The sequence below is a fragment of the Oncorhynchus mykiss genome, chromosome 23 (genome assembly GCF_013265735.2).
Source record: "Oncorhynchus mykiss isolate Arlee chromosome 23, USDA_OmykA_1.1, whole genome shotgun sequence".
In the NCBI taxonomy this organism is placed as follows: Eukaryota; Metazoa; Chordata; class Actinopteri; order Salmoniformes; family Salmonidae; genus Oncorhynchus; species Oncorhynchus mykiss.
The window spans coordinates 5695024-5718509 of NC_048587.1; the positions used below are offsets into that span (position 1 = coordinate 5695024).

General features: G+C 47.2%; 2 protein-coding genes across 7 annotated transcripts in view; one reads left to right on the forward strand and one right to left on the reverse strand.

Annotated features, from left to right (window-relative positions):
- Positions 1–23486, reverse strand: part of LOC110514830 (dedicator of cytokinesis protein 1) — a 538819-nt gene that overhangs the window by 234696 nt on the left and 280637 nt on the right. The window lies entirely within an intron of this gene.
- Positions 9941–23486, forward strand: part of LOC118943911 (inhibitory synaptic factor 2A-like) — a 34269-nt gene continuing 20723 nt past the window's right edge. Inside the window, exon 1 of the mRNA XM_036960812.1 lies at positions 9941–10395. The gene's annotated coding sequence lies outside the window, so the exon portion shown is untranslated. The remainder of the gene's footprint in view (positions 10396–23486) is intronic.

Sequence of the window (23486 nt, forward strand, 5' to 3'; positions counted from 1 at the left end):
GTCTACAGCTGTGTCTGTCTGTACGGAGCTCATTGACGCAGGGAACTCTCTAAGGGACCAGGATATTTTATACAATACTGTAAGTTTGCTAGCACGATGAGGCTCGGATCAAGTTAATAGTTGATACGATGTTTAAAGTTCCTTGCAGACAGGCCATGCGTAGCCAATGTGATTTATAGGATTGTTTTTATTTGTTGGTTAATGTAGGCTATTTTAACATATTGCCAATATAAGTTACTTTTACATTTGTATCAGTTTAATTTAGATATAAATTTGATTAATCACATGACATTGATTTTGAGATATGAAGACTTCCTTATAAATTAAATAAACACACCCTCTTAGGTGTTGTTTTTAGTCAGGGACAGCACTAACACACCCTCTTAGGTGTTGTTTTTAGTCAGGGACAGCCCTAACACACCCTCTTAGGTGTTGTTTTTAGTCAGGGACAGCCCTAACACACCATTCTTAGGTGTTATTTTTAGTCAGGGACAGCCCTAACACACCCTCTTAGGTGTTGTTTTTAGTCAGGGACAGCCCTAACACACCCTTCTTAAGTGTTGTTTTTAGTCGGGGACAGCCCTAACACACCCTTCTTAGGTGTTGTTTTTAGTCAGGGACAACCCTAACACACCCTTCTTAGGTGTTGATCTCTCAACTTCATCTTCGTGATGAACTATAGCTGGTTTCTATGGCAACAACTTTTTTTGAGAAAGAGGGGGATTTCAAATAAAACATTCAGATAAGACTCCCTCCTCATGTCTCTATACCGCATCATTATAAATTCTGATCTCCTCATGTCTCTATACCACAGCATTATCAATGATCCTCTCCTCATGTCTCTATACGGCAGCATTATCAATGATCCTCTCCTCATGTCTCTATGCCGCAGCATTATCAATGATCCTCTCCTCATGTCTCTATACCACAGCATTATCAATGATCCTCTCCTCATGTCTCTATGCCGCAGCATTATCAATGATCCTCTCCTCATGTCTCTATATTGCAGCATTATCAATGATCCTCTCCTCATGTCTCTATACTGCAGCATTATCAATGATCATCTCCTCATGTCTCTATATCGCAGCATTATCAATGATCATTTCATGTCTCTATACTGCAGCATTATCAATGATCCTCTCCTCATGTCTCTATGCCGCAGCATTATCAATGATCCTCTCCTCATGTCTCTATACCACAGCATTATCAATGATCCTCTCCTCATGTCTCTATACCACAGCATTATCAATGATCATCTCCTCATGTCTCTATATTGCAGCATTATCAATGATCCTCTCCTCATGTCTCTATATTGCAGCATTATCAATGATCATCTACTCATGTCTCTATACCACAGCATTATCAATGATCCTCTCCTCATGTCTCTATACGGCAGCATTATCAAAGATCCTCTCATCATGTCTCTATACCACAGCATTATCAATGATCCTCTCCTCATGTCTCTATATTGCAGCATTATCAATGATCATCTCCTCATGTCTCTATATCGCAGCATTATCAATGATCATTTCATGTCTCTATACTGCAGCATTATCAATGATCATCTCCCCACGACTCTATACTGATGGCATTATCAATTATCCTCTCCTCACGACTCTATACTGATGGCATTATCACTTATCCTCTACTCACAACTCTGTAATGATGGCATTATCAATTATCCTCTCCTCACGACTCTATATTGAAGGCATTATCAATTATCATCTCCTTGCGACTCTATACTGCAGCATTATCAATGTTGATCTCCTCACGACTATATACTGATGGCATTATCAATTATCATCTCCTCACGACTCTATACTGATGGCATTATCAATTATCCTCACGACTCTATACTGATGTCATTATCAATTATGCTCTCCTCATGACTCTACTGCAGCATTATCAATTCTGATGTTCACCACTACACAGCAACATTATCAATTATGCTCTCCTCATGACTCTACTGCAGAATTATCAATGCTGATCTCCTCACGGCTCTATACTGATGGCATTATCAATTATCATCTCCTCACGACTCTATACTGATGGCATTATCAATTATCCCCTCCTCACGACTCTATACTGATGGCATTATCAATTATCCTCTCCTCACGACTCTATACTGATGTCATTATCAATTATCCTCTCCTCACGACTCTACTGCAACATGATCAATTATCCTCTCCTCACAACTCTACTGCAGAATTATCAATTATCCTCTCCTCACGACTCTATACTGCAACATGATCAATTTTATCCTCTCCTCACGACTCTACTGCAGAATTATCAATTCTGCTCTCCTCACGACTCTACCCTGCATAATTATCAATTATCCTCTCCTCACGACTCTACACTGCAACATGATCAATTCTGATGTTCTCACCACTACACAGCAACATGATCAATTCTGATGTTCTCACCACTACACAGCAACATGATCAATTCTGCTCTCCTCACGACTCTACTGCAGCATGATCATTTCTGCTCTCCTCACGACTCTACTGCAGCATTATCAATTCTGATGTTCTCACCACTACACTGCAACATTATCAATTATCATCTCCTCACGACTCGACTGCAACATTATCAATTATCCTCTCCTCACGACTCTACTGCAGCATGATCAATTCTGCTCTCCTCACGACTCTACTGCAGCATTATCAATTCTGATGTTCTCACCACTACACTGCAACATTATCAATTATCATCTCCTCACGACTCGACTGCAACATTATCAATTATCCTCTCCTCACGACTCTACTGCAGCATGATCAATTCTGCTCTCCTCACAACTCTACTGCAGCATTATCAATTCTGATGTTCTCACCACTACACTGCAACATTATCAATTATCATCTCCTCACGACTCCACTGCAGCATTATCAATTCTGCTCTCCTCACGACTCTACTGCAGCATTATCAATTATGATGTTCTCACCACTACACTGCAACATTATCAATTATCATCTCCTCACGACTCTACTGCAGCATTATCAATTCTGATGTTCTCACCACTACACTGCAACATTATCAATTATCCTCTCCTCATGACTATACTGCAACATGATCAATTCTGATGTTCTCACCACTACACAGCAACATGATCAATTCTGATGTTCTCACCACTACACAGCAACATGATCAATTCTGCAGCATACAGAGTTCCTCTGTCCAGTGTCTGTGTCATTTTGCCCATCTAAATCTTTTCTTTTAATTGGCCAGTCTGAGATATGGCTTTATCTTTGCAACTCTGCCTAGAAGGCCACCATCCCGGAGTCTCCTCTTCACTGTTGACGTTGAGACTGGACATAGGAACTCTACCTAGAAGGCCAGCATCCCGGAGTCTCCTCTTCACTGTTGACGTTGAGACTGGACATAGGAACTCTACCTAGAAGGCCAGCATCCCGGAGTCGCCTCTTCACTGTTGACGTTGAGACTGGACATAGGAACTCTACCTAGAAGGCCAGCATCCCGGAGTCGTCTCTTCACTGTTGACGTTGGGACTGGTGTTTTGCGGGTACTGTTTAATGAAGTTGCCAGTTGAGGACTTGTGAGGCGTGGGTTTCTCAAACTAGGCACTCTCGTGTACTTGTCCTCTTGCTCAGTTGTGCACCGGGGCCTCCCACTCTTTCTATTCTGGTTAGAGCCAGTAAGCGCTGTTCTGTGAAGGGAGTAGTACACAGAGTTGTACGAGATCTTCAGTTTTTTGGCAATTTCTTGCCATGGAACAGCCTTCATTTCTCAGAACAAGAATAGACGAGTTTCAGGAGAAAGTGTCTTTGTGTCTGGACATTTTGAGCCTGTAATCGAACCCACAAATGCTGATGCTTCTTTAATCAGAAGGCCAGTTTTCTGCTGTGCTAACATAACTGCAAAATGGTTTTCTAATGATCAATTAGCTGTTTAAAATGATAAACTTGGATTAGCTAACACAACGTGCCATTGGAACACAGGAGTGATGGTTGCTGATAATGGACCTCTGAACGCCTATGTAGATATTCCATTAAAAATCAGTCGTTTCCAGCTACAATAGTCATTTACAACATTAACAATGTCTACACTGTATTTCTGATCAATTTGATGTTATTTTAACATTTTCTTTTCTTTCAAAAACAAGGACATTTCTAAGTAACTCAAACGTTGAACGGTAGTGTACACTAAATAATATATGTGTGAAATTCGTTTTGATTTAGAATGGACCATTTACATGCACCTGTCTTGGAACGGGGGACGGGGGAAAAATACATATTATTTATGCACTTAAATAGCGAATGGAGGACACTTTTCCTGTGATTCATTTTCATGCCAGCCAGGTCGGCTTTACTCCTGTTGTCAAGAGAAGCAATGTGCTTAACATTAGGACAAGTTGAGAAATAAATATAGTAGGCCTAGAGGCTGTAATCACTGCCAAAGGTGCTTCAACAAAGAATCTCAATTAAATGTGAGATTTTTTTTTTACATTTGCAAAAAATTGTAAAAAATTGTTTCTGCTTTGTCATTCTGGGGTTTTGTTCGTAGATTGAATAGTTAATGTTTTTCTCTGGAATGTTTTTTGTTGTTGTTGTTGTTGAAAAAGTCAAGGTGTCTGAATACTTTGCAAATGTATATAACATATATATTAATGCTGAAATCCTCATATTAAACACTGATGGTATTCACTATGTTGATGGTTTGTATTTAGGATACTTGTTTTTTTACAGCTAGGTCATAAAATGATTTTAACATTTATAAGAGATAATTACAGACACCTGTGATAATCTGAAGTACCCCTAACAAGGACACTAGATTTAGTCTAATAATAACTTTTTTGTACCAGTAATATAATGTCCCTTTGCAACTCTATGAGCAGCTAACAACTTGGTTTTTTGGACTGCCGACTACGCCAAAATCAAAAGTCATATTGTCTACAATAATACCAACCGAGGATGGAAGCAACATTATTGGCTTCATTCATGTCGTATTGACACGGACATAGATTTCAACAAACACAATTCATCCAATCAACATCCATCTCAATGTGTCTGTGTGTGTGTGTGTGAGGGCAGAAATGAGACAGAGATCTGTATGGAAATGAAAAACGGGGATTAGGGAGCGGGTCCAATCCATCATCCTCCTCTCTCTCTCTCTCTCTCTCTCTCTCTCTCTCTCTCACCGTGGGCCAGATCCTCCGTCTCACTCTAACGCCTGACAGCAGGGGAGAATAATTGATGTTTGCTCTCATACCAAATGGGAGTCCCCATAAACAAAGCAATGTTTTAAGGCTTTAATTGGGCAGACAGGGACGGCGTTCGCTACACTAGAGTCTCCTGAGAGACAAGCGAGGCATAGAGGGACCCAGGTGGGACCCAGGAGGAGTGAAGCAAGTGGAGAGGAGAGGAGGAGGAGAGGGGCAAGAGGTAGAGGTGGGAGAGGTAAAGGGCTAGGGAGAGAGGCAGACAGGGAGAGGAGGTGAGGTAGAGAAGTAGGGGACTGTAACATCTCTCTTGCCTGATATTATCTCTTGGTTAGAGGCCAGACTATAAGAGATAAGGCTGCTGGATCCATCTAAAAGGAAGACCCGCTTCAGAAAATGTATGAAATGGTGACGATGGAGGGCTGATTTATCTGTGATTGATGGAAAAACTCAACTTGTCTCCTGTATAAAGACCGTACCATCAGTTCTGCTAAGGCATTTTAGAGATCTCAAAATACTAATGCAGAGAGAGGAAGGGAGAAGTGCTATAAGAGCTTTACAACAGGTATGAGTACAGTATGCTGGGCAGAGAGACGTCAACTGAAGAGATGGAACAGAGCCATCCCCATGTACAGTGAGTACAGTATGCTGGACAGAGACATCTCCATGTACAGTGAGTACAGTATGCTGAACAGAGATATCTCAATTTACAGTGAGTACAGTATGCTGGGCAGAGACATCTCCATGTACAGTGAGTACAGTATGCTGACAGAGAGACATCAACTGAAGAGATGGAACAGAGATATCTCCATGTACAGTGAGTACAGTATGCTGGACAGAGACATCTCCATGTACAGTGAGTACAGTATGCTGAACAGATATATCTCCATTTACAGTGAGTACAGTATGCTGGGCAGAGACATCTCCATTTACAGTGAGTACAGTATCCTGGACGGAGATATCTCCATGTACAGTGAGTACAGTATGCTGGGCAGAGATATCTCCATGTACAGTGAGTACAGTATGCTGGACAGAGACATCTCCATGTACAGTGAGTACAGTATGCTGGGTAGAGAGACGTCAACTGAAGAGATGGAACAGAGACATCTCTATGTACAGTGAGTACAGTATGCTGGGTAGAGAGACGTCAACTGAAGAGATGGAACAGAGACATCTCTATGTACAGTGAGTACAGTATGCTGGGTAGAGAGACATCAACTGAAGAGATGGAACAGAGACATCTCTATGTACAGTGAGTACAGTATGCTGGGTAGAGACATATCCATGTACAGTGAGTATACCTGGAGTTATCTGTTAATAGTATACGCCTCAGAAACAATTAAAGAAATTAACAATTCCAATTATTTATAGCTGCTTCTCTCTCTCTCTCTCTCTCTCTCTCTCTCTCTCTCTCTCTCTCTCTCTCTCTCTCTCTCTCTCTCTCTCTCTCTCTCTCTCTCTCTCTCTCTCTCTCTCTCTCTCTCTCTCTCTCTCTCTCTCTCTCTCTCTCTCTCTCTCTCTCTCTCTCTCTCTCTCTCTCTCTCTCTCTCTCTCTCTCTCTCTCTCTCTCTCTCTCTCTCTCTCTCTCTCTCTCTCTCTCTCTCAGAAGACCTGATCATATCTCCTCATCTCACTAGCTAAGCCAACATGACCTGTTGACCCTCAGAGACGGACAGAGAAGACCTGATCATATCTCACTAGCAAGCCAACATGACCTGTGACCCTCAGAGACGGACAGAGAAGACCTGATCATATCTCCTCATCTCACTAGCAAGCCAACATGACCTGTGACCCTCAGAGACGGACAGAGAAGACCTGATCATATCTCCTCATCTCACTAGCTAAGCCAACATGACCTGTTGACCCTCAGAGACGGACCTGATCATATCTCCTCATCTCACTAGCTAAGCCAACATGACCTGTGACCCTCAGAGACGGACCTGATCATATCTCCTCATCTCACTAGCTAAGCCAACATGACCTGTTGACCCTCAGAGACGGACAGAGAAGACCTGATCATATCTCCTCATCTCACTAGCTAAGCCAACATGACCTGTGACCCTCAGAGACGGACCTGATCATATCTCCTCATCTCACTAGCTAAGCCAACATGACCTGTTGACCCTCAGAGACGGACAGAGAAGACCTGATCATATCTCCTCATCTCACTAGCTAAGCCAACATGACCTGTTGACCCTCAGAGACGGACCTGATCATATCTCCTCATCTCACTAGCTAAGCCAACATGACCTGTGACCCTCAGAGACGGACCTGATCATATCTCCTCATCTCACTAGCTAAGCCAACATGACCTGTGACCCTCAGAGACAGAAATGATAAACACCCACACAGAAACAGGAACTGGAAAGGAATACTGGAGATTCTACAAGTCATTGTGCTTTTGATTGGCTGCAGTGAAAATAGTGTGTGTGTGTGTGTGTGTATGTGTTTCATTATGAGTATTGCACCTTACTCAATCTCAATTTCCTCAACTCCTCCTGGCTGTGTTCAGTGTGAGTGAGAGATATTCCATTATTTTATTAGTTGAGAAGATAAATGGTTGTTTGTCTCAAGTCCTCTCCACCCTCACCCACGTGTCAGGGGCTTGCTTGTTAACTACACTGACTGCTCAGTTTGGCCGGGCGGCCATCTCTAGTTAGACTCTTGGTGGTTCCAAACATCTTCCATTTCAGAATGATGGAGGCCACTGTGTTCTTGGGGACCTTCAATGCTGCAGACATGTTTAGGTACCCTTCCCCAGATCTGTGCCTCGACACAATCCTGTCTCTGAGCTCTACAGACAATTCCTTCAACATTATCTCTTGGTTTTTGCTCTGACACACACTGTCAGCTGTGGGACCTTATATAGACAGGTGTGTGCCTTTCTAAATCATGTCCAATCAAATTAATTTACCACAGATGGACTCCAATCAAGTTGTAGAAACAGCTCAAGTAAAATCAATGGAAACAGGATGCACCTGAGCTCAGGTTCAAGTCTCATAGCGAAGAGTCTGAATACTTATGTAAATACGGTATTTATGTATTTGTTTTAATATACATTAGCAAACTTTCTAAAAACCTGTTTTCACTTCGTCATTATAGGATTGAGATGTCATGATGGGGTATTGTGATGTCATTATGGGATATTGTTATGTCATTATGGGGTATTGTGATGTCATTATGGGGTATTGTGATGTCATTATGGGGTATTGTGATGTCATGATGGGGTATTGTGATGTCATTATGGGATATTGTTATGTCATTATGGGGTATTGTGATGTCATTATGGGGTATTGTGATGTCATTATGGGGTATTCTAATGTCATTATGAGGTATTGTGATGTCATTATGGGGTATTGTGATGTCATTATGGGGTATTGTGATGTCATTATGGGGTATTGTGATGTCATTATGGGGTATTGTGATGTCATTATGGGGTATTGTGATGTCATTATGGGGTATTGTGATGTCATTATGGGGTATTGTGTGTAGATTGGTGAGGTAAAACATTGATATAATCCATTTTAGAATAAGGCTGTAACGTAACAAAATGTGGAAAAAGTCAAGGGGTCTGAATACTTATCTCTCTGTGTCTCTCTCTCTCTCTGTCTCTCCCTCTCTCTGCGTACGTCTCTCTCTCTCCCTCTCTCTGCGTCCGTCTCTCTCTCTGCATCTCTCTCTCTCTCTCTGCATCTCTTTCTCTCTCTGCATCTCTCTCTCTCTCTCTCTCTCTCTCTCTCTGCATCTCTCTCGCTCTCTGCGTCTCTCTCTCGCTCTTTGTCTCTCTCTCGCTCTCCGTATCTCTCTCTGTGTCTCTCTCTCTCTCTGTGTCTCTCTCTCTGTGTCTCTCCGTCTCTCTGTGTCTCTCTCTCTGTGTCTCTCTCTCTCTCTGTGTCTCTCTCTCTCTGTGTCTCTCTCTCTCTCTCTGTCTCTCTCGCTCTGCGTCTCTCTCGCTCTGCGTCTCTCTCGCTCTGCGTCTCTCTCGCTCTGCGTCTCTCTCGCTCTGCGTCTCTCTCGCTCTGCGTCTCTCTCGCTCTGCGTCTCTCTCGCTCTGCTCTCTCTCGCTCTGCGTCTCTCTCGCTCTGCGTCTCTCTCGCTCTGCGTCTCTCTCGCTCTGCGTCTCTCTCGCTCTGCGTCTCTCTCGCTCTGCGTCTCTCTCGCTCTGCGTCTCTCTCGCTCTGCGTCTTTCTCGCTCTGCGTCTCTCTAGCTCTGCGTCTCTCTGTATCTCTCTCAGCGTCTCTCTCTCTCTGCGTCTCTCTCTCTCTCTGTGTCTCTCTGTGTCTCTCTCTCTCTGTGTCTCTCTCTCTCTCTCTGTGTCTCTCTCTCTCTCTCTGTGTCTCTCTCTCTCTCTGTGTCTCTCTCTCGCTCTGCGTCTCTCTCTCTCTGCGTCTCTCCGTATCTCTCTAGCGCTCTCCGTATCTCTCTAGCGCTCTCCGTATCTCTCTAGCGCTCTCCGTATCTCTCTCAAGCGCTCTCCGCATCTCTTTCGCGCTCTCCGTATCTCTCTCTCGCCCTCTCCGTAACTCTCTCTCTCTCACTCTCCGTCTCTCTCTCTCTCCGTATCTCTCTCTTTCCGTATTTCGCTCTCTCCGTATTTCGCTCTCTCTCTCTGTATCTCGCTCTCTCCGTACCCCTCCTCCTCCCTCTTCCCTATTATCTCTCTCCCCCGCATTCCCATCTCTCTCTCTCTCTCTCTCTCTCTCTCTCTCTCAAGGAGAGATGAGCTGCAGCGGCAGTAAAGGAGATATTCTCCGTGTGCTGAGCGTCTGCTTTCTGAGCTCCCTGGACTTTCAGTGTGTGTCTGTCGGTGAGCCAGCGAGCGCCCCGGACTTTCAGTGTGTGTCTGTCGGTGAGCCAGCGAGCGCCCCGGACTTTCAGTGTGTGTGAGCCGCTCTCTGCTTCACTGAGAGAGAAGGAGAGAAGGAGGAGCAGAAAAGGGGGAGTACCTGATTCCAGTCTCGCCCGCTGTGGGCTTAGAGGAAAAGGGAACATTTCTCTCTCTACTAGTACGAAGGCAGCAAACAGCCAATGTGCCTCAACTATAGGAACTACACAACGACTGCCCTGCTGGGGGCTCTGGCTCTGCTTACTTCTACCATGACATAGCCTGCTCTTCCCCCAGGGAGACTAACCCACTGAGGGAACAGACATGCACGGTGGGCACTACCAGGGATCTATGCTGCTGTCAGGTCCTGTTCATCAGTGATTTACCACGGAGGTGAGTCGCCCAGGCTCTTTTCATATCTCAGTTAAACCCGGTGGTGCACATAGAGAGGAATGTTCAGATACCTCTGGATGGAAGGGGATGGTTCTGAAATTAGTGTTAGGTAGAGAATAAACTACGGGGAACTACAGAGAATGAACTACAGGGAATAAACCAGAGGGAATAAACTACAGGGACCTACAGAGAATAAACTACAGGGAAAAACTACAGGGAACTACAGAGAATAAACTACAGGGAACTACAGAGAATAAACTACAGGGAACTACAGAGAATAAACTACAGGGAATAAACTACAGAGAATAAACTACAGAGAATAAACTAATGGGAATAAACTACAGGGAACTACAGAGAATAAACTACAGGGAATAAACTATAGGGAACTACAGAGAATAAACTACAGGGAATAAACTACAGAGAATAAACTACAGGGAAAAAAACTACAGGGAACTACAGAGAATAAACTACAGGGAATAAACTACGGGGAAATACAGAGAATAAACTACAGAGAATAAACTACAGGGAACTACAGAGAATAAACTACAGGGAACTACAGAGAATAAACTACGGGGAACTACAGAGAATAAACTACATAGAAAAAACTACAGGGAACTACAGAGAATAAACTACAGGGAACTACAGAGAATAAACTACAGGGAATAAACTAAAGGGAACTACAGAGAATAAACTACAGAGAATAAACTACAGGGAACTACAGAGAATAAACTACAGGGAACTACAGAGAATAAACTACGGGGAACTACAGAGAATAAACTACATAGAAAAAACTACAGGGAACTACAGAGAATAAACTACAGGGAACTACAGAGAATAAACTACAGAGAATAAACTAAAGGGAACTACAGAGAATAAACTACAGGGAAATACAGAGAATAAACTACAGGGAACTACAGATAATAAACTACAGGGAACTACAGAGAATAAACTACAGGGAACTACAGAGAATAAACTACAGGGAACTACAGATAATAAACTACAGGGAATAAACTACAGGGAACTACAGAGAATAAACTACAGAGAACTACAGAGAATAAACTACATGTAACTACAGAGAATAAACTACAGAGAACTACAGAGAATAAACTACAGAGAATAAACTACAGAGAATAAACTACAGAGAATAAACTACAGGGAACTACAGAGAATAAACTACAGGGAACTACAGAGAATAAACTACAGGGAACTACAGAGAATAAACTACAGGGAACTACAGAGAATAAACTACGGGGAACTACAGAGAATAAACTACAGAGAATAAACTACAGGGAACTACAGAGAATAAACTACAGGGAACTACAGAGAATAAACTACAGGGAACTACAGAGAATAAACTACAGGGAATAAACTACAGGGAACTACAGAGAATAAACTACAGAGAACTACAGAGAATAAACTACATGTAACTACAGAGAATAAACTACAGAGAACTACAGAGAATAAACTACAGAGAATAAACTACAGAGAATAAACTACAGAGAATAAACTACAGATAATAGACTACAGATAATAGACTACGGGGAACTACAGATGAGTGATGATGCTGTTGTCTTGGTAACTGAGGAGTGGATGTTACATAACATTATTAAGAATGTATTTCCAAAACAGATATACAGCATCTTGTTTAGGTGTGGAGATGTTCGCCACAGATTTGACTCACTATAGGAATGTATTGTTCTGGTATGCAGGAAGAACAGAGACTACTGTTTCTGGCAGGGGCTGAATATCTAACAAGAGCTGTGTGGTGTGTGTGCTGTGTGGTGTGTGTGCTGTGTGCTGTGTGTGTGCTGTGTGGTGTGTGTGTGCTGTGTGTGTGCTGTGTGGTGTGTGTGTGCTGTGTGGTGTGTGTGTGCTGTGTGTGTCAGTCAGTTGACTGCTGCTCAGATGAAGCACCTTAACTGAAGAGCAATCTAGATTAGTGAACATGATGATCCAACCATCTCATTACTGAGCTCAGGGACGGGGGGGGGGCAGTGACCATTTAGACCTCACTGATTGTGATTGTCCTCCAGGTGCCACCACCTCTCTACCCTTCAACTCAAAGAGCATGTCTCTCTCTCTCCCCCACCACCTCTACCCTTCAACTCAGAGCATGTCTCTCTCTCTCCCCCACCACCTCTCTACCCTTCAACTCAAAGAGCATGTCTCTCTCTCTCCCTCTAACCACCTCTCTACCCTTCAACTCAAAGAGCATGTCTCTCTCTCTCCCTCTAACCACCTCTCTACCCTTCAACTCAAAGAGCATGTCTCTCTCTCTCCCCCACCACCTCTACCCTTCAACTCAGAGCATGTCTCTCTCTCTCCCCCACCACCTCTCTACCCTTCAACTCAAAGAGCATGTCTCTCTCTCTCTCCCCCACCACCTCTCTACCCTTCAACTCAAAGAGCATGTCTCTCTCTCTCCCCCACCACCTCTCTACCCTTCAACTCAAAGAGCATGTCTCTCTCTCTCCCCCACCACCTCTCTACCCTTCAACTCAAAGAGCATGTCTCTCTCTCTCCCCCACCACCTCTCTACCCTTCAACTCAAAGAGCATGTCTCTCTCTCTCCCTCTAACCACCTCTCTACCCTTCAACTCAAAGAGCATGTCTCTCTCTCTCCCTCTAACCACCTCTCTACCCTTCAACTCAGAGAGCATGTCTCTCTCTCTCTCCCACCACCTCTCTACCCTTCAACTCAAAGAGCATGTCTCTCTCTCTCCCCCACCACCTCTCTACCCTTCAACTCAAAGAGCATGTCTCTCTCTCTCCCCCACCACCTCTACCCTTCAACTCAGAGCATGTCTCTCTCTCTCCCCCACCACCTCTCTACCCTTCAACTCAAAGAGCATGTCTCTCTCTCTCCCTCTAACCACCTCTCTACCCTTCAACTCAGAGAGCATGTCTCTCTCTCTCCCTCTAACCACCTCTCTACCCTTCAACTCAGAGAGCATGTCTCTCTCTCTCCCTCCACCACCTCTCTACCCTTCAACTCAAAGAGCATGTCTCTCTCTCTCCCTCCACCACCTCTCTACCCTTCAACTCAAAGAGCATGTCTCTCTCTCTCCCTCCACCACCTCTCTACCCTTCAACTCAAAGAGCATGTCTCTCTCTCTCCCCCACCACCTCTCTACCCTTCAACTCAAAGAGCATGTCTCTCTCTCTCCCCCACCACCTCTACCCTTCAACTCAGAGCATGTCTCTCTCTCTCCCCCACCACCTCTCTACCCTTCAACTCAAAGAGCATGTCTCTCTCTCTCCCTCTAACCACCTCTCTACCCTTCAACTCAAAGAGCATGTCTCTCTCTCTCCCCCACCACCTCTACCCTTCAACTCAGAGCATGTCTCTCTCTCTCCCCCACCACCTCTCTACCCTTCAACTCAAAGAGCATGTCTCTCTCTCTCCCTCCACCACCTCTCTACCCTTCAACTCAAAGAGCATGTCTCTCTCTCTCCCCCACCACCTCTCTACCCTTCAACTCAAAGAGCATGTCTCTCTCTCTCCCCCACCACCTCTCTACCCTTCAACTCAAAGAGCATGTCTCTCTCTCTCTCCCCACCACCTCTCTACCCTTCAACTCAAAGAGCATGTCTCTCTCTCCCCCACCACCTCTCTACCCTTCAACTCAGAGCATGTCTCTCTCTCTCTCTCCCCACCACCTCTCTACCCTTCAACTCAAAGAGCATGTCTCTCTCTCTCCCCCACCACCTCTCTACCCTTCAACTCAAAGAGCATGTCTCTCTCTCTCCCCCACCACCTCTCTACCCTTCAACTCAAAGAGCATGTCTCTCTCTCCCCCACCACCTCTCTACCCTTCAACTCAAAGAGCATGTCTCTCTCTCTCTCCCCCACCACCTCTCTACCCTTCAACTCAAAGAGCATGTCTCTCTCTCTCTCCCCCACCACCTCTCTACCCTTCAACTCAAAGAGCATGTCTCTCTCTCTCTCTCCCCACCACCTCTCTACCCTTCAACTCAAAGAGCATGTCTCTCTCTCTCCCTCTAACCACCTCTCTACCCTTCAACTCAAAGAGCATGTCTCTCTCTCTCTCCCCCACCACCTCTCTACCTTTCAACTCAAAGAGCATGTCTCTCTCTCTCTCCCCCACCACCTCTCTACCCTTCAACTCAAAGAGCATGTCTCTCTCTCTCTCCCCCACCACCTCTCTACCCTTCAACTCAGAGCATGTCTCTCTCTCTCTCCCCCACCACCTCTCTACCCTTCAACTCAAAGAGCATGTCTCTCTCTCCCCCACCACCTCTCTACCCTTCAACTCAAAGAGCATGTCTCTCTCTCTCTCTCCCCACCACCTCTCTACCCTTCAACTCAAAGAGCATGTCTCTCTCTCTCTCCCTCTAACCACCTCTCTACCCTTCAACTCAAAGAGCATGTCTCTCTCTCTCTCCCCCACCACCTCTCTACCCTTCAACTCAAAGAGCATGTCTCTCTCTCTCTCCCCACCACCTCTCTACCCTTCAACTCAAAGAGCATGTCTCTCTCTCCCCCACCACCTCTCTACCCTTCAACTCAGAGCATGTCTCTCTCTCTCTCTCCCCACCACCTCTCTACCCTTCAACTCAAAGAGCATGTCTCTCTCTCTCCCCCACCACCTCTCTACCCTTCAACTCAAAGAGCATGTCTCTCTCTCTCCCCCACCACCTCTCTACCCTTCAACTCAAAGAGCATGTCTCTCTCTCCCCCACCACCTCTCTACCCTTCAACTCAAAGAGCATGTCTCTCTCTCTCTCCCCCACCACCTCTCTACCCTTCAACTCAAAGAGCATGTCTCTCTCTCTCTCCCCCACCACCTCTCTACCCTTCAACTCAAAGAGCATGTCTCTCTCTCTCTCTCCCCACCACCTCTCTACCCTTCAACTCAAAGAGCATGTCTCTCTCTCTCCCTCTAACCACCTCTCTACCCTTCAACTCAAAGAGCATGTCTCTCTCTCTCTCCCCCACCACCTCTCTACCTTTCAACTCAAAGAGCATGTCTCTCTCTCTCTCCCCCACCACCTCTCTACCCTTCAACTCAAAGAGCATGTCTCTCTCTCTCTCCCCCACCACCTCTCTACCCTTCAACTCAGAGCATGTCTCTCTCTCTCTCCCCCACCACCTCTCTACCCTTCAACTCAAAGAGCATGTCTCTCTCTCCCCCACCACCTCTCTACCCTTCAACTCAAAGAGCATGTCTCTCTCTCTCTCTCCCCACCACCTCTCTACCCTTCAACTCAAAGAGCATGTCTCTCTCTCTCTCCCTCTAACCACCTCTCTACCCTTCAACTCAAAGAGCATGTCTCTCTCTCTCTCCCCCACCACCTCTCTACCCTTCAACTCAAAGAGCATGTCTCTCTCTCCCCCACCACCTCTCTACCCTTCAACTCAAAGAGCATGTCTCTCTCTCTCCCCCACCACCTCTCTACCCTTCAACTCAAAGAGCATGTCTCTCTCTCTCTCCCTCTAACCACCTCTCTACCCTTCAACTCAAAGAGCATGTCTCTCTCTCTCCCTCTAACCACCTCTCTACCCTTCAACTCAAAGAGCATGTCTCTCTCTCTCTCCCCACCACCTCTCTACCCTTCAACTCAAAGAGCATGTCTCTCTCTCTCCCTCTAACCACCTCTCTACCCTTCAACTCAAAGAGCATGTCTCTCTCTATCTCCCCCACCACCTCTCTACCCTTCAACTCAGAGCATCTCTCTCTCTCTCCCCCACCACCTCTCTACCCTTCAACTCAAAGAGCATGTCTCTCTCTCTCCCCCACCACCTCTCTACCCTTCAACTCAAAGAGCATGTCTCTCTCTCTCTCCCCCACCACCTCTCTACCCTTCAACTCAAAGAGCATGTCTCTCTCTCCCCCACCACCTCTCTACCCTTCAACTCAAAGAGCATGTCTCTCTCTCTCCCCCACCACCTCTCTACCCTTCAACTCAAAGAGCATGTCTCTCTCTCTCTCCCCCACCACCTCTCTACCCTTCAACTCAAAGAGCATGTCTCTCTCTCCCCCACCACCTCTCTACCCTTCAACTCAAAGAGCATGTCTCTCTCTCTCTCCCCCACCACCTCTCTACCCTTCAACTCAAAGAGCATGTCTCTCTCTCCCCCACCACCTCTCTACCCTTCAACTCAAAGAGCATGTCTCTCTCTCCCCCACCACCTCTCTACCCTTCAACTCAAAGAGCATGTCTCTCTCTCCCCCACCACCTCTCTACCCTTCAACTCAAAGAGCATGTCTCTCTCTCTCTCCCCCACCACCTCTCTACCCTTCAACTCAGAGCATGTCTCTCTCTCTCTCCCCCACCACCTCTCTACCCTTCAACTCAAAGAGCATGTCTCTCTCTCTCCCTCTAACCACCTCTCTACCCTTCAACTCAAAGAGCATGTCTCTCTCTCTCTCCCCCACCACCTCTCTACCCTTCAACTCAAAGAGCATGTCTCTCTCTCTCCCCCACCACCTCTCTACCCTTCAACTCAAAGAGCATGTCTCTCTCTCTCTCCCCCACCACCTCTCTACCCTTCAACTCAAAGAGCATGTCTCTCTCTCTCTCCCCCACCACCTCTCTACCCTTCAACTCAAAGAGCATGTCTCTCTCTCTCTCCCCCACCACCTCTCTACCCTTCAACTCAAAGAGCATGTCTCTCTCTCTCCCCCACCACCTCTCTACCCTTCGACTCAAACAGCATGTCTCTCTCTATCTCCCCCACCACCTCTCTACCCTTCAACTCAAAGAGCATGTCTCTCTCTCTCCCCCACCACCTCTCTACCCTTCAACTCAAAGAGCATGTCTCTCTCTCTCTCCCCCACCACCTCTCTACCCTTCAACTCAGAGCATCTCTCTCTCTCTCTCCCACCACCTCTCTACCCTTCAACTCAAAGAGCATGTCTCTCTCTCTCCCCCACCACCTCTCTACCCTTCAACTCAAGGAGCATGTCTCTCTCTCTCTCCCCCACCACCTCTCTACCCTTCAACTCAAAGAGCATGTCTCTCTCTCTCTCCCCACCACCTCTCTACCCTTCAACTCAAAGAGCATGTCTCTCTCTCTCCCTCTAACCACCTCTCTACCCTTCAACTCAAAGAGCATGTCTCTCTCTCTCTCTCCCACCACCTCTCTACCCTTCAACTCAGAGCATGTCTCTCTCTCTCTCCCCCACCACCTCTCTACCCTTCAACTCAAAGAGCATGTCTCTCTCTCTCTCCCCCACCACCTCTCTACCCTTCAACTCAAAGAGCATGTCTCTCTCTCTCTCCCCCACCACCTCTCTACCCTTCAACTCAAAGAGCATGTCTCTCTCTCTCTCCCTCTAACCACCTCTCTACCCTTCAACTCAAAGAGCATGTCTCTCTCTCTCTCCCTCTAACCACCTCTCTACCCTTCAACTCAAAGAGCATGTCTCTCTCTCCCTCTAACCACCTCTCTACCCTTCAACTCAAAGAGCATGTCTCTCTCTCTCCCCCACCACCTCTCTACCCTTCAACTCAAAGAGCATGTCTCTCTCTCCCTCTAACCACCTCTCTACCCTTCAACTCAAAGAGCATGTCTCTCTCTCCCCCACCACCTCTCTACCCTTCAACTCAAAGAGCATGTCTCTCTCTCTCTCCCTCTAACCACCTCTCTACCCTTCAACTCAAAGAGCATGTCTCTCTCTCCCCCACCACCTCTCTACCCTTCAACTCAAAGAGCATGTCTCTCTCTCTCTCCCCCACCACCTCTCTACCCTTCAACTCAAAGAGCATGTCTCTCTCTCCCCCACCACCTCTCTACCCTTCAACTCAAAGAGCATGTCTCTCTCTCTCTCCCCCACCACCTCTCTACCCTTCAACTCAAAGAGCATGTCTCTCTCTCCCCCACCACCTCTCTACCCTTCAACTCAAAGAGCATGTCTCTCTCTCCCCCACCACCTCTCTACCCTTCAACTCAAAGAGCATGTCTCTCTCTCCCCCACCACCTCTCTACCCTTCAACTCAAAGAGCATGTCTCTCTCTCTCTCCCCCACCACCTCTCTACCCTTCAACTCAGAGCATGTCTCTCTCTCTCTCCCCCACCACCTCTCTACCCTTCAACTCAAAGAGCATGTCTCTCTCTCTCCCTCTAACCACCTCTCTACCCTTCAACTCAAAGAGCATGTCTCTCTCTCTCTCCCCCACCACCTCTCTACCCTTCAACTCAAAGAGCATGTCTCTCTCTCTCCCCCACCACCTCTCTACCCTTCAACTCAAAGAGCATGTCTCTCTCTCTCTCCCCCACCACCTCTCTACCCTTCAACTCAAAGAGCATGTCTCTCTCTCTCTCCCCCACCACCTCTCTACCCTTCAACTCAAAGAGCATGTCTCTCTCTCCCCCACCACCTCTCTACCCTTCGACTCAAACAGCATGTCTCTCTCTATCTCCCCCACCACCTCTCTACCCTTCAACTCAAAGAGCATGTCTCTCTCTCTCCCCCACCACCTCTCTACCCTTCAACTCAAAGAGCATGTCTCTCTCTCTCTCCCCCACCACCTCTCTACCCTTCAACTCAGAGCATCTCTCTCTCTCTCTCCCACCACCTCTCTACCCTTCAACTCAAAGAGCATGTCTCTCTCTCTCCCCCACCACCTCTCTACCCTTCAACTCAAGGAGCATGTCTCTCTCTCTCTCCCCCACCACCTCTCTACCCTTCAACTCAAAGAGCATGTCTCTCTCTCTCTCCCCACCACCTCTCTACCCTTCAACTCAAAGAGCATGTCTCTCTCTCTCCCTCTAACCACCTCTCTACCCTTCAACTCAAAGAGCATGTCTCTCTCTCTCTCTCCCACCACCTCTCTACCCTTCAACTCAGAGCATGTCTCTCTCTCTCTCCCCCACCACCTCTCTACCCTTCAACTCAAAGAGCATGTCTCTCTCTCTCTCCCCCACCACCTCTCTACCCTTCAACTCAAAGAGCATGTCTCTCTCTCTCTCCCCCACCACCTCTCTACCCTTCAACTCAAAGAGCATGTCTCTCTCTCTCTCCCTCTAACCACCTCTCTACCCTTCAACTCAAAGAGCATGTCTCTCTCTCTCTCCCTCTAACCACCTCTCTACCCTTCAACTCAAAGAGCATGTCTCTCTCTCCCTCTAACCACCTCTCTACCCTTCAACTCAAAGAGCATGTCTCTCTCTCTCCCCCACCACCTCTCTACCCTTCAACTCAAAGAGCATGTCTCTCTCTCCCTCTAACCACCTCTCTACCCTTCAACTCAAAGAGCATGTCTCTCTCTCTCTCCCTCTAACCACCTCTCTACCCTTCAACTCAAAGAGCATGTCTCTCTCTCCCCCACCACCTCTCTACCCTTCAACTCAAAGAGCATGTCTCTCTCTCTCCCCCACCACCTCTCTACCCTTCAACTCAAAGAGCATGTCTCTCTCTCTCCCCCACCACCTCTCTACCCTTCAACTCAAAGAGCATGTCTCTCTCTCTCTCCCCCACCACCTCTCTACCCTTCAACTCAAAGAGCATGTCTCTCTCTCCCCCACCACCTCTCTACCCTTCAACTCAAAGAGCATGTCTCTCTCTCCCCCACCACCTCTCTACCCTTCAACTCAAAGAGCATGTCTCTCTCTCTCTCCCCCACCACCTCTCTACCCTTCAACTCAGAGCATGTCTCTCTCTCTCTCCCCCACCACCTCTCTACCCTTCAACTCAAAGAGCATGTCTCTCTCTCTCCATCTAACCACCTCTCTACCCTTCAACTCAAAGAGCATGTCTCTCTCTCTCTCCCCCACCACCTCTCTACCCTTCAACTCAAAGAGCATGTCTCTCTCTCTCCCTCTAACCACCTCTCTACCCTTCAACTCAAAGAGCATGTCTCTCTCTCTCTCCCCACCACCTCTCTACCCTTCAACTCAAAGAGCATTTCTCTCTCTCTCTCTAACCACCTCTCTACCCTTCAACTCAGAGCATGTCTCTCTCTCTCTCTCCCCACCACCTCTCTACCCTTCAACTCAAAGAGCATGTCTCTCTCTCCCCCACCACCTCTCTACCCTTCAACTCAAAGAGCATGTCTCTCTCTCCCTCTAACCACCTCTCTACCCTTCAACTCAAAGAGCATGTCTCTCTCTCCCCCACCACCTCTCTACCCTTCAACTCAAAGAGCATGTCTCTCTCTCTCTCCCACCACCTCTCTACCCTTCAACTCAAAGAGCATGTCTCTCTCTCTCTCCCCCACCACCTCTCTACCCTTCAACTCAAAGAGCATGTCTCTCTCTCTCTCCCCCACCACCTCTCTACCCTTCAACTCAAAGAGCATGTCTCTCTCTCTCTCCCCCACCACCTCTCTACCCTTCAACTCAAAGAGCATGTCTCTCTCTCTCTCCCCACCACCTCTCTACCCTTCAACTCAAAGAGCATGTCTCTCTCTCTCTCCCCCACCACCTCTCTACCCTTCAACTCAAAGAGCATGTCTCTCTCTCTCTCCCCCACCACCTCTCTACCCTTCAACTCAAAGAGCATGTCTCTCTCTCTCTCCCTCTAACCACCTCTCTACCCTTCAACTCAAAGAGCATGTCTCTCTCTCTCTCCCTCTAACCACCTCTCTACCCTTCAACTCAAAGAGCATGTCTCTCTCTCTCCCCCACCACCTCTCTACCCTTCAACTCAAAGAGCATGTCTCTCTCTCTCTCCCCCACCACCTCTCTACCCTTCAACTCAGAGCATCTCTCTCTCTCTCTCCCACCACCTCTCTACCCTTCAACTCAAAGAGCATGTCTCTCTCTCCCCCACCACCTCTCTACCCTTCAACTCAAAGAGCATGTCTCTCTCTCTCCCCCACCACCTCTCTACCCTTCAACTCAAAGAGCATGTCTCTCTCTCTCCCCACCACCTCTCTACCCTTCAACTCAAAGAGCATGTCTCTCTCTCTCCCCCACCACCTCTCTACCCTTCGACTCAAACAGCATGTCTCTCTCTATCTCCCCCACCACCTCTCTACCCTTCAACTCAAAGAGCATGTCTCTCTCTCTCTCCCCCACCACCTCTCTACCCTTCAACTCAAAGAGCATGTCTCTCTCTCTCTCCCCCACCACCTCTCTACCCTTCAACTCAGAGCATCTCTCTCTCTCTCTCCCACCACCTCTCTACCCTTCAACTCAAAGAGCATGTCTCTCTCTCTCCCCCACCACCTCTCTACCCTTCAACTCAAAGAGCATGTCTCTCTCTCTCCCCCACCACCTCTCTACCCTTCAACTCAGAGCATGTCTCTCTCTCTCTCCCCCACCACCTCTCTACCCTTCAACTCAAAGAGCATGTCTCTCTCTCCCCCACCACCTCTCTACCCTTCAACTCAAAGAGCATGTCTCTCTCTCTCCCCCACCACCTCTCTACCCTTCAACTCAAAGAGCATGTCTCTCTCTCTCTCCCCCACCACCTCTCTACCCTTCAACTCAAAGAGCATGTCTCTCTCTCTCCCCCACCACCTCTCTACCCTTCAACTCAGAGCATGTCTCTCTCTCTCTCCCCCACCACCTCTCTACCCTTCAACTCAAAGAGCATGTCTCTCTCTCTCCCCCACCACCTCTCTACCCTTCAACTCAAAGAGCATGTCTCTCTCTCTCTCCCACACCACCTCTCTACCCTTCAACTCAAAGAGCATGTCTCTCTCTCTTCAGCCAGCTGGTTCTGAGGCTCAGTTCACCAACCCAAACCAACCCCATAGAGCTTCAGGACAGCACACAGAACATCTGGCCCAACCAAATCATCACAAAACAAAAATAAAAATAAATCACCTATTGGAAAGACACAACAAAAAATCAAAGTAAACTTCAATGCTATTTGTCTCTAAACAGACAGTACACGGTGGCAGACTATCTGACCACTGTGACTGATAGACAACTGAGGAAAACATTGACTAGGTACAGACTCAGTGAGCACAGTCTGGCTATAGAGACAGGTCGTCACAGACAAACCTGGCTGCCCAGAGAGGACAGTCTGGCTATAGAGACCGGTCGTCACAGACCAACCTGGCTGCCCAGAGAGCACAGTCTGGCTATAGAGACCGGTCGTCACAGACAAACCTGGCTGCCCAGAGAGGACAGTCTGGCTATAGAGACCGGTCGTCACAGACAAACCTGGCTGCCCAGAGAGGACAGTCTGGCTATAGAGACCGGTCGTCACAGACAAACCTGGCTGCCCAGAGAGAACAGTCTGGCTATAGAGACCGGTCGTCACAGACAAACCTGGCTGCCCAGAGAGGACAGTCTGGCTATAGAGACCGGTCGTCACAGACAAACCTGGCTGCCCAGAGAGGACAGTCTGGCTATAGAGACCGGTCGTCACAGACAAACCTGGCTGCCCAGAGAGGACAGTCTGGTTCTCTGTTTCTGTCTGTCTGTCTCTGGGAAACAGAGAGGCTGGGAGAGAAGATGTGTATTGCCCAACCCCCCCATGGTTCTGCTGCTATAACTTGGCAAGCCAAAAAATAGTTGTGGGAGAACCAAAACGTGACTGGGAGAGAGGAAGAGAGAAAGAGATGGAAGAGAGGAGGAGAGGCTTAAAGAGATTAGGGAAAACAATGTGGTTCTGCTTCACATGGCCACTACAAACACTCTAGGTGTTCTCTGTGAAGAGATCAGACCAGAGGGGAAGTGTTCTCTGTGAAGAGATCAGACCAGAGGGGAAGTGTTCTCTGTGAAGAGATCAGACCAGAGGGGAAGTGTTCTCTGTGAAGAGATCAGATCAGAGGGGAAGTGTTCTCTGTGAAGAGATCAGACCAGAGGGGAAGTGTTCTCTGTGAAGAGATCAGACCAGAGGGGAAGTGTTCTCTGTGAAGAGATCAGACCAGAGGGGAAGTGTTCTCTGTGAAGAGATCAGACCAGAGGGGAAGTGTTCTCTGTGAAGAGGTCAGACCAGAGGGGAAGTGTTCTCTGTGAAGAGGTCAGACCAGAGGGGAAGTGTTCTCTGTGAAGAGGTCAGACCAGAGGGGAAGTGTTCTCTGTGAAGAGGTCAGACCAGAGGGGAAGTGTTCTCTGTGAAGAGATCAGACCAGAGGGGAAGTGTTCTCTGTGAAGAGATCAGACCAGAGGGGAAGTCTTCTCTGTGAAGAGATCAGACCAGAGGGGAAGTCTTCTCTGTGAAGAG